The sequence below is a fragment of the Panthera tigris genome, chromosome B3 (assembly GCF_018350195.1).
Source record: "Panthera tigris isolate Pti1 chromosome B3, P.tigris_Pti1_mat1.1, whole genome shotgun sequence".
NCBI lineage: Eukaryota > Metazoa > Chordata > Mammalia > Carnivora > Felidae > Panthera > Panthera tigris.
In genome coordinates, this window is record NC_056665.1 from 114,270,380 (window position 1) to 114,284,284 (window position 13,905).

Genomic DNA, 13,905 nt, shown 5'->3' on the forward strand with positions numbered 1-13,905 from the left:
TTACATCATCCCAAACTGAAACTCTGTACCTAATAAACAATAACTTTCCCCGCCCTCAGTAACTACCATTCTACTTTCTGCCTCTGTGAATTTAACTGTTCTAGCTAACTCATACAAGTGGAACCATACAACAGTTGTCTTTCTGTGTCTATCTTACTCACTTTGCATAATATCTTCAAAGTTCATCCATACTATAGCATGTACCAGAATTCCATTCTTTTTTAAGGCTAATATTCTGTTATACACATACACACACACCATATTGTGTTTATCCATTCATCCACTGATGGACATTTGGGTTGTTTTCACCTGTTGGCTATTGTGAATAATGTAGCTAAGAACATGGATGTGCAAATATCTGTTCAAGTCTCTGTTTTTAATTCTTTTGGGTTTATATTATTGGGAAACTTTTATATTTTATTTTTTATTTCAAGCTTTTTATTTAAATTTTAGTTAACATGTGTGGTAAAATTGGTTTCAAGTGTAGAATTTTGTGATTAATCACTTACATACAACACTCAGTGCTCATCACAATAAGGGCACTCCTTAATATGGATCACCCATTTAGCCCATCCCTCACCCTTCTCCCTCCATCAACCAACCCTCAGTTTGTTCTCTATAGTTAAGAGTCTCTGATAGTTTTCTACCCTCTCTTTTTCCCCCCTTCCCCTATGTTCATCTGTTTCGTTTCTTAAATTCCACATGAGTGAAATCATATGGTATTTGTCTTTCTCTGACTGACTTATTTCGCTTAGCATAATACACTCTAGCTCCATACATCTTGTTGCAAATGTAATATTTCATTCTTTTTGACGGCTGAGTAAATATCCCACTGTACATAAATATATACACATCTTTATCCATTCATCAGTCAATGAATTTGGGCTGTTTCCATAATATGGCTATTGTTGATAATTCTGCTCTAAACATTGGGGTGCACGTGACCATTTCAATCAGTATTTCTGTATCCTTTGGGTAAATACCTAGTAGTGCACTTGCTGGAACGTAGGATAGTTCTAACTTTTTGAGGACCTTCTATACTGTTTTCCAGAGTGGCTGCACAAGTTTGCATTTCTACCAACAGTGCATGAGAGTTCCTTTTTCTCCACACCATCGCCAACACCTGTTGCTTCCTGTGTTGTTAATTTTGCCCATTCTGACCTGTGTGAGGTGGTATCTAATCATGGTTTTGATTTGTATTTCCCTGCTGAAAGTGATGTTAAGCATCTTTTCATGTGTCTGTTAGCCATCTAGATGTCTTCTTTGGAAAAATATCTGTTCATGTTTTCTGCCCATTTCTTAACTGGATTATTTAGTTGTTGGGTGTTGAGTGTGATAAGTTCTTTATAGATTTAGGATACTAACCTCTTGTTAAATATGTCATTTGCAAATATCTTCTCCCACACAGACTGTCTTTTAGTTTTGTTGACTCGAGAAATTTTATATCTTATATTTTAATTCTTACTTTACACCTTCCTGTAGTACTTGACCTTTTGCCAGAAACATGTTTCCTTTTATAATGTAATTTTAAAAATCAATAGAAGATACAGTAGCCAAGTCAAATTTATTCTCCCTCCCCTAGAAAGAAGTTGCCTCTGCTGCTTGGGTTCCTTCTTTCTTTCATTGTTGGTCCAAATCAAGTTCTGTGTCATCCTCCAAAGTGTTTCATTGTCTACCAAACTGATCCCTTAAGTGTGGCCTTGTGTTCTGTGTTTATGATTTGCCTATTTCAACTATGAATTCTCTGGCCTGGGATGGTTATCTAAATTCTATATCTTAGGATGGATGGATGGCTCAGTCACTGGAGCATGGGACTCTTGATCTTAGGATTGTGAATTCAAGCCCCACTTTGGGTGTAGAGATGATTTAAAATCTTTTTAAAAAATTCAAATCTCTTATAAGTTAAAGTCAAAAAAAATAAAGGTTTGGGTTTTTGTTGTTTTGTTTTAATGAATAGTGACACAAAGGAGTTTTTTACCCTAATAATAGATTCATACAGGCAGTGGGCACTTTACTTCTCCATAGTTCCTACTCTGTTTTTTCCCAACACTGAAGTCACAGGTCAGGTACCTATCATAGCTCTTGCTCCTGTGTATCCTGTGTTACAGAAATATTTCTCTGTGCCCATGTCTCTATCAAAAGTGGAAACTCAAAAGATAAAGAAGCCCACATGTTTCTTCTACTTACTCACGTTTCTAATCTAATCTCCCTAAGCCTGAGTTTCACCAAAAAAAAAAAAAAAAAAACAAAAACTGGGATCATAACAGCTCTGCCCTCGTGGGTTTTATAGATTATAAAGTCAAATACAAGAGGGTTAAGTAACTTACCAAGGTCGCACAGTAAGTAAAGTGGTTGAGCTGAGATTCAAAAGCAAGCAGTTAAGACTCTATAGCCTCCATTCTTAATCACTACTCTAGGTTGCCTGCCTTATAGAACAAAAAATTAACCATAAATGACAAAGCAGTTCACCTAATGGACAACTGAAGGGATTCTCTACCTTGGTAACATAACTGAAAAATGTACAAGTTAGAATAAAACAGGGGAGCATAGGAATAAAAACAGAGGCCAACCAAACTATAGTAAACTGAGAGACCAGAAACAGGGACCAGGAAAAGACTCCCTGAATTGAAAGATTCTAGCAATACACAAAATGGACAGTGGCTTATACAAAGAATTCCTACAAATCAATTTTTAAAACCATTAGGAAAAGAGGCAAATATGATAACTCACAGAAGAGGACAACCAAAATAGCCAAAAGATATTACAGAGGATCTCAACCTCTATAGTCATCAGGAAAATGCAAATTATAATTTAAATAAGTTCTTACAAAGTGACACAAGGAAATGTACAAGGATGTACACTGCATCACTGTTTACAATAGCAAACAACGAAATTCTAAATAATACAAATATCCATCAATATATAAACTAATAAATTCCATTGGAATACAAATACAAATTAAATCTAAACCAAGCAGAACAACATACAGCAGTTAAAATGAACTAGATATATGTGTACCAACATAAATCTTGAAAACCTAATGGCAAGTAATAAAGCAAGTTTCAGAAGGATATGTAAAAGATAACATTAAGTACATATTTTTAACTATACAAAATAATACCATATAGTTTGTTGATAAACACACATATACTAAAGAGGACTTCAATTGTACCTGTAAAGTTTTGTTTCTTTAAAAAAAATAAAAACAGACTACAAGCAAATTTAACAAATTGTCAACATTTTGTCAAATCCAATTGGTATCTATTTAAAAAATTCTTTTAAGTTCCAGTATAATTAACATACAGTATTATATTAGTTTCAGGTGTACAATATAGCTATTTAACAATTCTATACATTACTCTGTTCATTTCTATACTTTTCTTTATGCTTTATGGTATCAAGGAAATATTGTTACATCTCTTTTTTAATTTTAAGTGGGGTCCATGCCCAACGTGGGGCTTGAACTCATAATCCTGAGATCAAGAGTCACACTATCAGCTGAGCCAGCTGGGTGCCCCAATATTGTTACATCTCTAAAGCATATCGGGGAACCTGGGTGGCTCAGTCAGTTGAGCATCAGACTTTGGCTCAGGTCATGATCTCACAGTTTGTGGGTTCGAGCCCTGAGTCGGGCTCTGTGCCAACAGCTTGCTCAGAGCCTGGAGTCTGCTTCAGATTCTGTGTCTCCTCTCTCTGCCCCTCCCCTGCTCACGTGCTGTGTCTGTCTCTCAAAAATAAATGTTAAAAAAAAAAATTTAAGTATAACAATGATACTGTGGTGCTGTTAAAAAACAAAAAAGTGGCTATCAGTTAGGGATGCATACATACTAAGGTAGGTGAAATAGTATGTCTGGAATTTCCTTTAAAATATTACAGAAAAAAGGTGGGGGAGGACGCCTGGTGGCTCAGTAGGTTGAGTTTGCGGCTCAGGTCATGATCTCACAGTTCAGGATCAAACCCCAGGTTGGGCTCTACACTGACAGTACAGAGTCTGCTTGGGATTCTCTCTCTCCCTCTCAAAATAAATATACATTAAAAAAAAAAAAGTGGGGGAGATAGGTGATTTTTAAGATTTTATTTTTAAGTAATCTCTACACCCAACATGAGACTCAAACTTACAACCCTGAGATCAAGAGTCGCATGCTCTACTCACCGAGCCAGCCAAGCACCGCAGGATAGGTGATTAATAAAATGTTGGTAATTTTTTTCTTTTTTCTTTTTTGAGAGAGAGAGAGAGAGAGAGAGCACAAGTGAGTGAGGTGCAGAAAGAGAGAGAAAGAGGGAGAGAAGAGGGACTCACCTGAAGCAGGGCTTGTGCTCATTGGAAGTGGGGCTTGAGCTCACCCGATGTGGGACTCAAACTCATGAAACAGGACATCCTGACCTGAGCCAAAGTCAGACGCTTACCAACTGAGGCACCCAGGCACCCAATGTTGGTACTTATTATGGATGGGTATACTATACTTTTGTGAGTGCTTGAACATTTCCATAAAATAAAACATTTTGGATTTTTTAAGTTTTTATTTTGTTTTGGTTTTAATGTTTATTTTTGAGAGAGAGGGAGAGCATGCACAGTACAAAGGCAGAGAAAAAGAGAATCCCAAGGAGGCTTCACACTGCCAGAGCAGAGCCTGATGTGGGACTTGAACTCGTACCGTGAGATCATGCCCTGAGCCGAAATCAAGAGTCAGACACTTAACTGCCTGAGCCACCCAGGTGCCCCAAAACATTTTGGATTTTTAAAATTTTCATGATAGAAAAAGAAAACAAAACTCTCTAGGATGGGCTGGGATACTCATGGCAAAGGAAAAACTGGTAGCACTTCTATTTATTTACTCAGACCCTATGCAAGGCAGCACAGCCTCTCCTGAGTTAGAGTAGCTCTAAAAAAAAAGTTTAATAAACAAGAAAATAATATCTACATCTATGCACTCAAAGACATAACCATTCTCAGCTAAGGGTCATCCCCCATCATTCAAACAGCATTATCTTCAGTGTTCGTTCTAGACATTTAAAGAATGATTTACTTTTGCCAAATTTAGTAATTTAAAATGCATGGTTATTTGTAGAATGCCTTGGGACCATTTAAAACGATGTGTCCTTACTACTCGCCATGATGATGACAGCCCAAGTCCATAAGAGATTGGAATCACTGAGGCAGAAATTATGGCTACGGCAAGGCCTGCTTCTACTTTGCCCTCAAGGTTAATGTCAGAAGATGTAAGGTGCACCTCTTCCCGGCCAACACACACATACACGCACACGCACACACATATTTCCTTAGGCAAGGTATTAAGAGCTCTGTGCCAACACAATACTTTTCAACCATGTGTTGGCAAAACCACAGTGGTGCAAACTGAGGCATCACCTGAAATTGCTGGGCTGCTTTGAAGCCAGTAGAGAAAGAATAACAGCAACAGCTGTGGCCAATTCTCTGCCCCCGCCCACCCCCCACAAAGCAAAGGATGGCTGTTAAAATAAGGATAAATCAGTTCAGAACCTGAAAAAACTCTATAGTTCTCTCTCTGTGAATCATCTAATCAATTCAAAAGAGCAGAGATGAGGCACCTGGATGGCTCAGTCGGTTGAGCATCCGACTTCAGGTTACAGTCTCGCAGTTTGTGAGTTTAAGCCCTACGTGGGCTCACAGCCTGCTTTGGATCCTCTACCCGGTCTCTCTGCCCCTTCCCCCACTTGCACTCTGTCAAAAATAAACAAACACTGGGGGGGGGGGGGGAAGCAGAGATTAATTACATGGTTCCATGCACAGAGACTGTTGGACCTGCAAAGAATCGAAGTGAAGAGTCCGATCCTTTAAGCTGGCTCTGTGAGCCTGGCAGTCAAGTGCTTCTGTGAGGTTGGCCCCAGTCTCTCTAGGGCTTCTGTGGAAGGAGCACAGGGACCTCTTAGGAAGGCAAGGACTTTCTGCTTGGCACTAGTACCAGGCAAGGGACAAGCAGAGGACAGGGCTTCTAGGCCTGGTTTCCTCACATACGCTTGCCTAGCTTCAATCCATCTGAGAACCCCAAAAGAACATAGCTACTCTGATGCTGGTCTTATTGGGTTGATTTAATTCTGCATTAAACTCACTAACTCATCCCTAAATGTACTATAATCACATTGTGGCAGCAGTTTTGTAGTTACAGAAAAACTATACTTAAAAAGTACTCTTTCTCAACGGATCCTGAGCTATAAGCAGAAACTATATAAGCCCTCACACCATACTGTAACAAAAGTAATTATTTAACATTCTTCTTATTTTATAGCTCAGAAAAGCTAAGGCCCACAAGGAAAAAGGATTTGCTTTGGGCTTCCTCAGAAAGTCAGCCAAGCATAGGAAGGAACTGAGAGAGCATTCTGAAACTCAGGATCAATTACTCCTGCAGCACATTGTTGAAGAGCAAGAGACTAAACCATTTAAAAATCCATCAATAGAAGTCTGGTTAAAATTATTGTTTTAATGTGACATAAAGTAGATGGTAGGGGCCAGCGGCTGAGGTTGGGGTGGGGGGTAGCGGGACAATGCGGAGTTGTTATATAATAAGAACAGTTTCAATTTTGCAAAATGAAAAAGTTCTGGAGATGGATAGTAATGATGATTGTATAACAGTGTGAAGTACTTTATGCAAGTGAACTGTACATTACAGTTAAAAATGGTCAAAATGAGGGGCACCTGGGTGGCTCAGTCGGTTAAGCATCCGACTTCGGCTCCGGTCATGATCTCACAGTCCGTGAGTTCGAGCCCCGCGTCGGGCTCTGTGCTGACAGTGCAGAGCCTGGAGCCTGTTTCAGATTCTGTGTCTCCCTCTCTCTCTGCCTCTCCCCTGTTCATGCTCTGTCTCTCTCCGTCTCAAAAATAAATAAACGTTAAAAAAATTTTTTTAAATTAAAAAAATGGTTAAAATGGTAAATTTTGTGTTATGTATATTTTACCACAATAAAAATGCAAAAACCAGCTTATTGTTCATGTATGTACCATGTATTATGATGCCAAAAAAAAAAAAAAAGACAAAAAACATGAGGCAGTTCTGTCTGTACTGACATGGAATAATCATGGATTAAAAAAGTGTAAGGGGCACCTGGGCGGCTCAGTTGGTTAAGCATCTGGCTTCTCCCCAGGTCACGATCTCACGGTTTGTGGGTTCGAGCCTTGTGTTGGACTCTGTGCTGTCAGCTCAGAGCCTGGAACGTCCTTCAGATTCTGTGTCTCCCTGTCTCGCCCCCTCCACCACTCACGCTCTGTCTCTCTCTCTCTCTCTCTCTCTCAAAAATAAATAAACATGAAAAAAAATTTTTTTAAAGTGTGACTGTATTAACTATTCAAAACACTATTTTCTTTAAAAAAACAAACAGAATGGGATTAGATCCAGGGTCTCATCTCTGATAGGCAGCAAAGGTGGTGCTACAGAAGGGTACGTGAAGTACAAGCTCTGGAATAAAAGTGTCTGAGCACACCATCCACGTGTCCTTGAGCAAGTTATTCTACTTCTCTAACCTCAGTTTTATGATTGTAAAATGAAAAAAATACCAACTATCTCACAGGGCTGTTGTGTGTATTGAGAAAATACATATAAAACCACTTAGCCAGTGTGCCATATGTTAGGTATATATACCCCTCAAAATGTTCTAGTTTCTTACACATATCATTCATGAATTTGTCCTTATCTTTCCAACTCTTGTTCTAGGTAGCATAAGGGTATGAATAGCATGATACATTTTTTTTAAGATTTTATTTTTAAGTAATCTCTACACCCAACATGGGGCTCAAACTCACAACCCCGAAATCAAGAGTCGGATGCTCTACTGACTGAACCAGGCACCCCGATACATTTTAATGAAAGAAAAACATACACAAATTTGTACATGGAAGGACAGATGCAAAATGGCTAACAGAGGTTACTTCTTGGAAATAGCAATTTTACTTAATACCCTTTTATGTTGCTGCAGTTGTTTTTTTGTTTTTGTTTTTGGGTTTTTTTTCCTTTTTAACTTGCAAGGACTAGAGGAAAATTATTCCGCCTGGCTTTCTTTTCAGCCTATTTACTCCATTTCAGTGCGCATAATGTAACCGCTGCTTTGTGACGCCAAACCTCTTTTTGTATGGACCATCCCTCTCCTGAGCTCTAAGAGGCAGCGTGAAGACACAGAGGCAGAGCCTGTGTGCCACACAGCCCAGCCACATCAGTGAGTGGGAAATAAAGTCTGCTTTGCTATTTTTCCAAAGTTGAAAATAATTAGCATTTGTATAGACGTTCATTCACACACATCTTTGCTTGTGAGGTAAAGATTACACAACCCTTTTTTCCAGATGAGAATCAGAGAGACATGGCTAGGCCTGGAGCCTAAAACCAAGTTGTAGCCCTCCTACCAAAGTGCAGAGGCCAGACCACTACTTAGAATTTCAAGTGAATCTGCCCTACAGCATTCATTACACAGGAGAAAAGCATTTTCCATTTTGTCTCCCATTTTTTTTTTTTTGCCTAGAGGTGCCTAGCATTTTGCTGGCTTTTATTTTTTTTAAGCCATTTTTAAGTGTAGAGTTTTGTGCCATTAAATACATTCACATTTTTACATTATTGGGCAACCATCACCACCACCCATCTCCAGAAATTTTTCATCTTCCCAAACTGAAACTCTGTACCCAGTAAATAATAATTCTCCATTCCTGCCTTCCTCCTCCCTGCTGGCAACCATGATTCTAACTCTAGAGACATGACTTCTGTCTCTATGAATTCAACTATTCTAGGTACCTCATATAAATGGACTCATACAAAAGTTGTCCGTTTATGACTGGCTTATTTCATCATAATGTCTTCAAGGTTCACCATGCTGTGGCATGTGTCAGAATTTCCTTTTTCAGGCTGAATAATGTTCTATTTTATGTATACACCACATATGGGTGATAGCTTGCTCCCACCCTTTGGCTCTAGTGAATAATGCTATTATGAACATGAGTGTACAAGTATCTGTTCAATTTCCTGCTTTCAATTCTTTGGGGTCTACACCCATAAATGAAATTCCTGGATCATATGTCAATTCCATGTTTACTTTTCTGAGAAGCTACCATACTGTTTTCCACAGTGGCTGTACCATTTTACATTCCCACTAGCAATGTGCAAGACTTCCAACTTTTCTACATCCTCACCAACACCTGTTATTTTGTTTTATTTTGTTTTTAAGTAAGAGCTATGCTAATGAGTTTGAAATGTTTGCTGGCCTTTTTGACCTTCAAATAAGACACTAAGGTGACTCTCAGGTCCTTACTGAATATCTTGAAGCACATCAAGCAGTCTGTTATTTTCCTTCATGTACTAGTTTATATTTACCTACTTTGAGGAAAGTCAGTTATCACTCTTCTGCTCACTCACTCCACCCAGACAAAAAGAGTTGCCTGCAGTTTATCCTTATTGGTTTGGCATTTCACTTACCTGAAGGGCATTTATATATGAATGTCATATACAAATTCGGGATACTGATATGCATACCCTCCTCAAATCACTTACAAAAACATTAAAAGCAATAATCACCATTTACCCGCGCTTGCCACTTGTATAATTAGACCTATTTTAAAGGTAGATGTAGCATGAGGCAGCACAACATTCAAGACCACAGCCTTAGAATACAAGTGCATAGGTTCAACTCCCAATGTTGCTACCACATACTAGCTGTGTGCCTCCAGGCAGGGTACTTAACCTCTCTCAACTGTATCCTCTCGTCTGCAAAACTGAGAAAACAACTCCACCTGTTTTATAGTATTATGGTAGGATTAATGAGATAGAGTTATGTGGAAGGCTTGGATGATTGCCTGATACACAGTATGAGCTACAGAAATGTTAGCCCATTATATACTACTTAAACTCCAACAATAGCTAACTTCAGCTAAATTTGCTCCAGGCCAGGGACTACCCTAAGAGTTTTACATGTTTGTAGTATCTCTTCTAATGCTCTTAACAGCCCTATAAAATAGGTATTGTTGTCCTTATTATTCAGATAAAACTACAGAAAAGCTAAATAACCTGAAGATATACAGCAATCAAAAGTAGGAGCTGGGAGCTGAATCCGGGTAATCTGGCTCCAGAGATGGAGCCCCTAATCATGATACAATTCAGCCTCTCAAATACAACAGGGGCCAGGCAGCAAAGCACATGAATAAAACCTGCCAGAATAAAGGGCAGACTGGAGAATATACAATCCTTTTAAAAGAAACAAGACACGGGGCACCTGGGTGGCTCAGTTGGTTGAGCGTCCGACTTTGGCTCAGGTCATGATCTCGCAGTCTGTGAGTTCGAGCCCTGCGTCCAGCTCTGTGCTGACAGCTCGGAGCCTGGAGCCTGCTTCAGATTCTGTGTCTCCCTCTCTCTCCCCCTTCCCCCACTCATGCTCTGTCTCTGAATCTGTCTGTCTGTCTCTCCCTGTTAAAAATAAATAAACATTGGGGCGCCTGGGTGGCTCAGTCAGTTAAGTGGCTGGCTTTGGCTCAGGTCATGATCTCGCGGTTGGTGAGTTCGAGCCCCGCATCGGGCTCTGTGCTGACAGCTCAGAGCCTGGAGCCTGTTTCAGATTCTGTGTCTCCCTCTCTCTGACCCTCCCCTGTTCATGCTCTGTCTCTCCCTGTCTCAAAAATAAATAAAACATTAAAAAATAAATAAATAAAAAATAAAAATAAACATTAAAAACATTTTTTTAATAAAATAAAAAACAAGACACTACTCAGCTCCAGCCAGCTATTGCCATACAGAAATGTAAGTAAGCTCAAGGTTGCCTGATCTTCCAATTTTTCAACAAAAGCAAGCAACCTGATTTTGTAGGCTGAATGCAGGCCTCAGTGCAGGCTTCATTTAGCCCAGGGATAAGTTAAGATTGGGTGATTTGCCCAAGGTCACAAAACTGGGGTCCAGTGGCACTTCCAAAATCAGGGATAAAAAAATCAAATGGCAGGTGCAGGTGAGTATGGAGAGATAAGGAGTGTCGCTCTTCACTATAGAAGTAGCCACAGCGGGGGATAACATCTGTTAGTAATAACTTCTGCTGATACCCTGCCCTTACCTAGTACTCTTGTCCTGAAAGCTGAGCCCACTGATCTGCATATTACCTCATTTTTCTACATCTCCAATTAGGTAAGTAGGGCAGAAACATTATCCCCATTTTAAAGATGCGAAAAGTGAGGCACTGACTTGCCTCAATGATGGAAGCTTTGAATGAAGCACTTCACATTGAACAGGGAGCAGGAATTACAGTAGCAGTAACACCCTAACTAGACAGCTAGGATCCCATTAAATGGTTTCTGTAAAATTAAGTGACCAGCAGCAGTAGAGTTTAATAGAGCTAAGGTTTTAAAATCCTAAATTAGCACACTAATCCCTAGACAATGCCTCTAATGCCTGAGCTGAAAGAGAGAGAGGAATCTACAAATATTTTACACCAGAATCACAGAATTGAGTTGGATGACACCTAAGAGATCATATTCTCCAACATCTCCAATTTGCCAGGAAAGAAACTGAGGCACAAAGAGGCAAACTCACCTATCACTGAACACACCACCAGTTAGAGGTATAGTGGGATTCAAATTGAGGATGTCTGATTCCAAAGTTCCTGCTCTTCCTAAAGTGTGGCAAGCAGAGGCCACTGAATAACTTCAGACAGTAGAAAATGATTTTAACAAGTATGTATATTAATGTTTACTAGGAAAAAATAGCACATAAATCCTATGATTTGATAGACATTATAGTAATATAGTTTCAAGTATTAAGAGTCAACTAAAAAAAAGTTAAGTAATAGCACAGGTGATACCCCTTAAATTATGACAAAAGTCAAAAAGGGTTCAAACTTCTGAAATTCAGAAAATAATTATCAGATACCTTTACTATCTGCCTCCATGAGAGGGGCACTAAATCTGAGGCTGAGATTTGAAACAAACCCAAATGCAAACAGGGTAACTAGAGATTAATCTCAAAAGGTATTAGGAGAATGTGACTATATTAGCAAAGAAAGTTGCAACCTAATCAGTTGTGCTGTAATCAGCCTACAGAAAGACTACAAAATGGCCCAAACTTAAGATAAAAATATTCAGCCTCACTAATAATCAAGGCCAGTTATATGTGAACTGAAGTAGTAATAAGTTTTTAAAATGATAGTATTTTTCACATACTGACTTAATTGGCAAAAATTAAATGATGCCCAGCAACAGCCATGATGCAGTCTCATAATAAACTGGTACAAGTATGAATAAGTTAGTTTAACCATCTTGGAGGGCAAATATATATTAAATGTATTTTATAAGTATAAAAAAGTTCATACCCTTTAACCTAGAATCTCATTTCTAAGATTTTATTCTAGGAAAAAAAATTTAAAAAAACAAAATATCTCAAAGGTTGCACTATAAGAATTGCAATAAAAGCAAAAAAATAGAATGAATGTGTTCCATGAATTCCAGGAAGTCTACAAAGTCAAAACTATTTTCACAATAACAGTCAAATGTTATTTGCCTTTTTCACTGTATTGACATTGTACTTGATGGTGATGTGCAAAAGCATGGTGTTTTGTAAAATTACTGGTGCCTTAGTGACAATCAAGGCAGTACAGCAAACTACTAGTCATCAGTGTATCCTTAACTGCCACAGACTTGCAGTAAAAAAGACCAATGTCAATTTCATTTAGGAATGTCCTTGATAAAGCTCTGAAAATAATTTTTTAAGTTTATTTATTTTGAAAGAGACAGTGCACGAGCCGGCGGAGAAGCAGAGAGAAGAGACAGAATCCCAAGCAGGTTCTGCACTGTCAGAGCAAAGCCTAATGTGAGGCTTGACCCCACGAACTGTGAGATCATGACCTGAGCCGAGCTCAAGAGTCAGACACTTAACCGACTGAGCCACCCAGGTGGCCCAAAGCTGTGAAAATAATTTTACCAAATTTCAACCAGAGTATACATCTTAATACTATGTATGATGAAATGGAAAGCACACATAAAACACTTCCACTCCACACCAAAGAACAATGATTATTTTGTGGAAAAGCACATATGTGACAGTTTGCATTGTGAGCTGAACGGGCTGCTTTTTTCATCAAACACCATATACTTAAGAAACAACTGACAAACTCTAGCTATTCAGAGTTGGGTATGTGGCACATATTTGCTCAAAAATGAACACGACGAGTTTGTCATTTCAAGGAAAACAACTGGCAGTATTTGTAGCCAATGATAAAGTTCAAGCTTTCAAGTGAAAACAAGATTTTTGGAAAACTTGTAATCAGTGCTCGCTTCAGCAGCACATACACTAAAACTGGAACAATACAGAGAAGATTAGCATGGCCCCTGTGCAAGGATGACAGGCAAATTCGTGAACCATTCCATATTTAAAAAACAAAACTTGTATTCACCACGGTGAGCTTGACTACTTCTCAATACTTAAAGGACTTTTCTGATGAGGTTGGTGGTAATATTAACAAATACGATTTCTTAAAATGTATAATAAAATGCGTCAAGATTTGGAAAATCTGCATAACTCAGTGAACCAATATTTTCCCAAATGATTGATGCATGATGTTAAAAACCAATGTGTAGGGCTCTCCTAATCCTTTTAACAATCTTATGAAGTAGGTGTATTGTTGTCCTTGTTATCCAGATAACACTGCAGAAAAGCTACATAACCTGAAGTTACACAGCAATCAAGAGTAGGAGTTGGGAGCTGAATCCAGGTAATCTGGCTCCAGAGACGGAGCTCCTTACCATGATACAATTCAGCTTCTCAAATATAACAGGGGCCAAGCAGCAAAGCACATGAATGAAACTGCCAGAATAAAAGGCAGACTGGAGACCTACAACCCTTTTTAAAGAACAAGACACTACTCAGCTCCACCCAGTTACTGCCATAGAGAAATGGAGGCTCAAGGTTGCCCAATCTTCCA

The 13,905-nt window shown here is 38.9% G+C and overlaps 1 protein-coding gene and 1 non-coding gene across 5 annotated transcripts in view; one reads left to right on the plus strand and one right to left on the minus strand.

The window, feature by feature from the left end:
• DCAF5 (DDB1 and CUL4 associated factor 5) overlaps positions 1-13,905 on the minus strand; it is a 104,022-nt gene that overhangs the window by 76,067 nt on the left and 14,050 nt on the right. The gene's annotated exons all lie outside the window — the stretch shown is intronic.
• Positions 13,251-13,357, plus strand: LOC122239789. Its single transcript, XR_006219174.1, has one exon. It is a non-coding gene; the product is annotated as a U6 spliceosomal RNA (small nuclear RNA).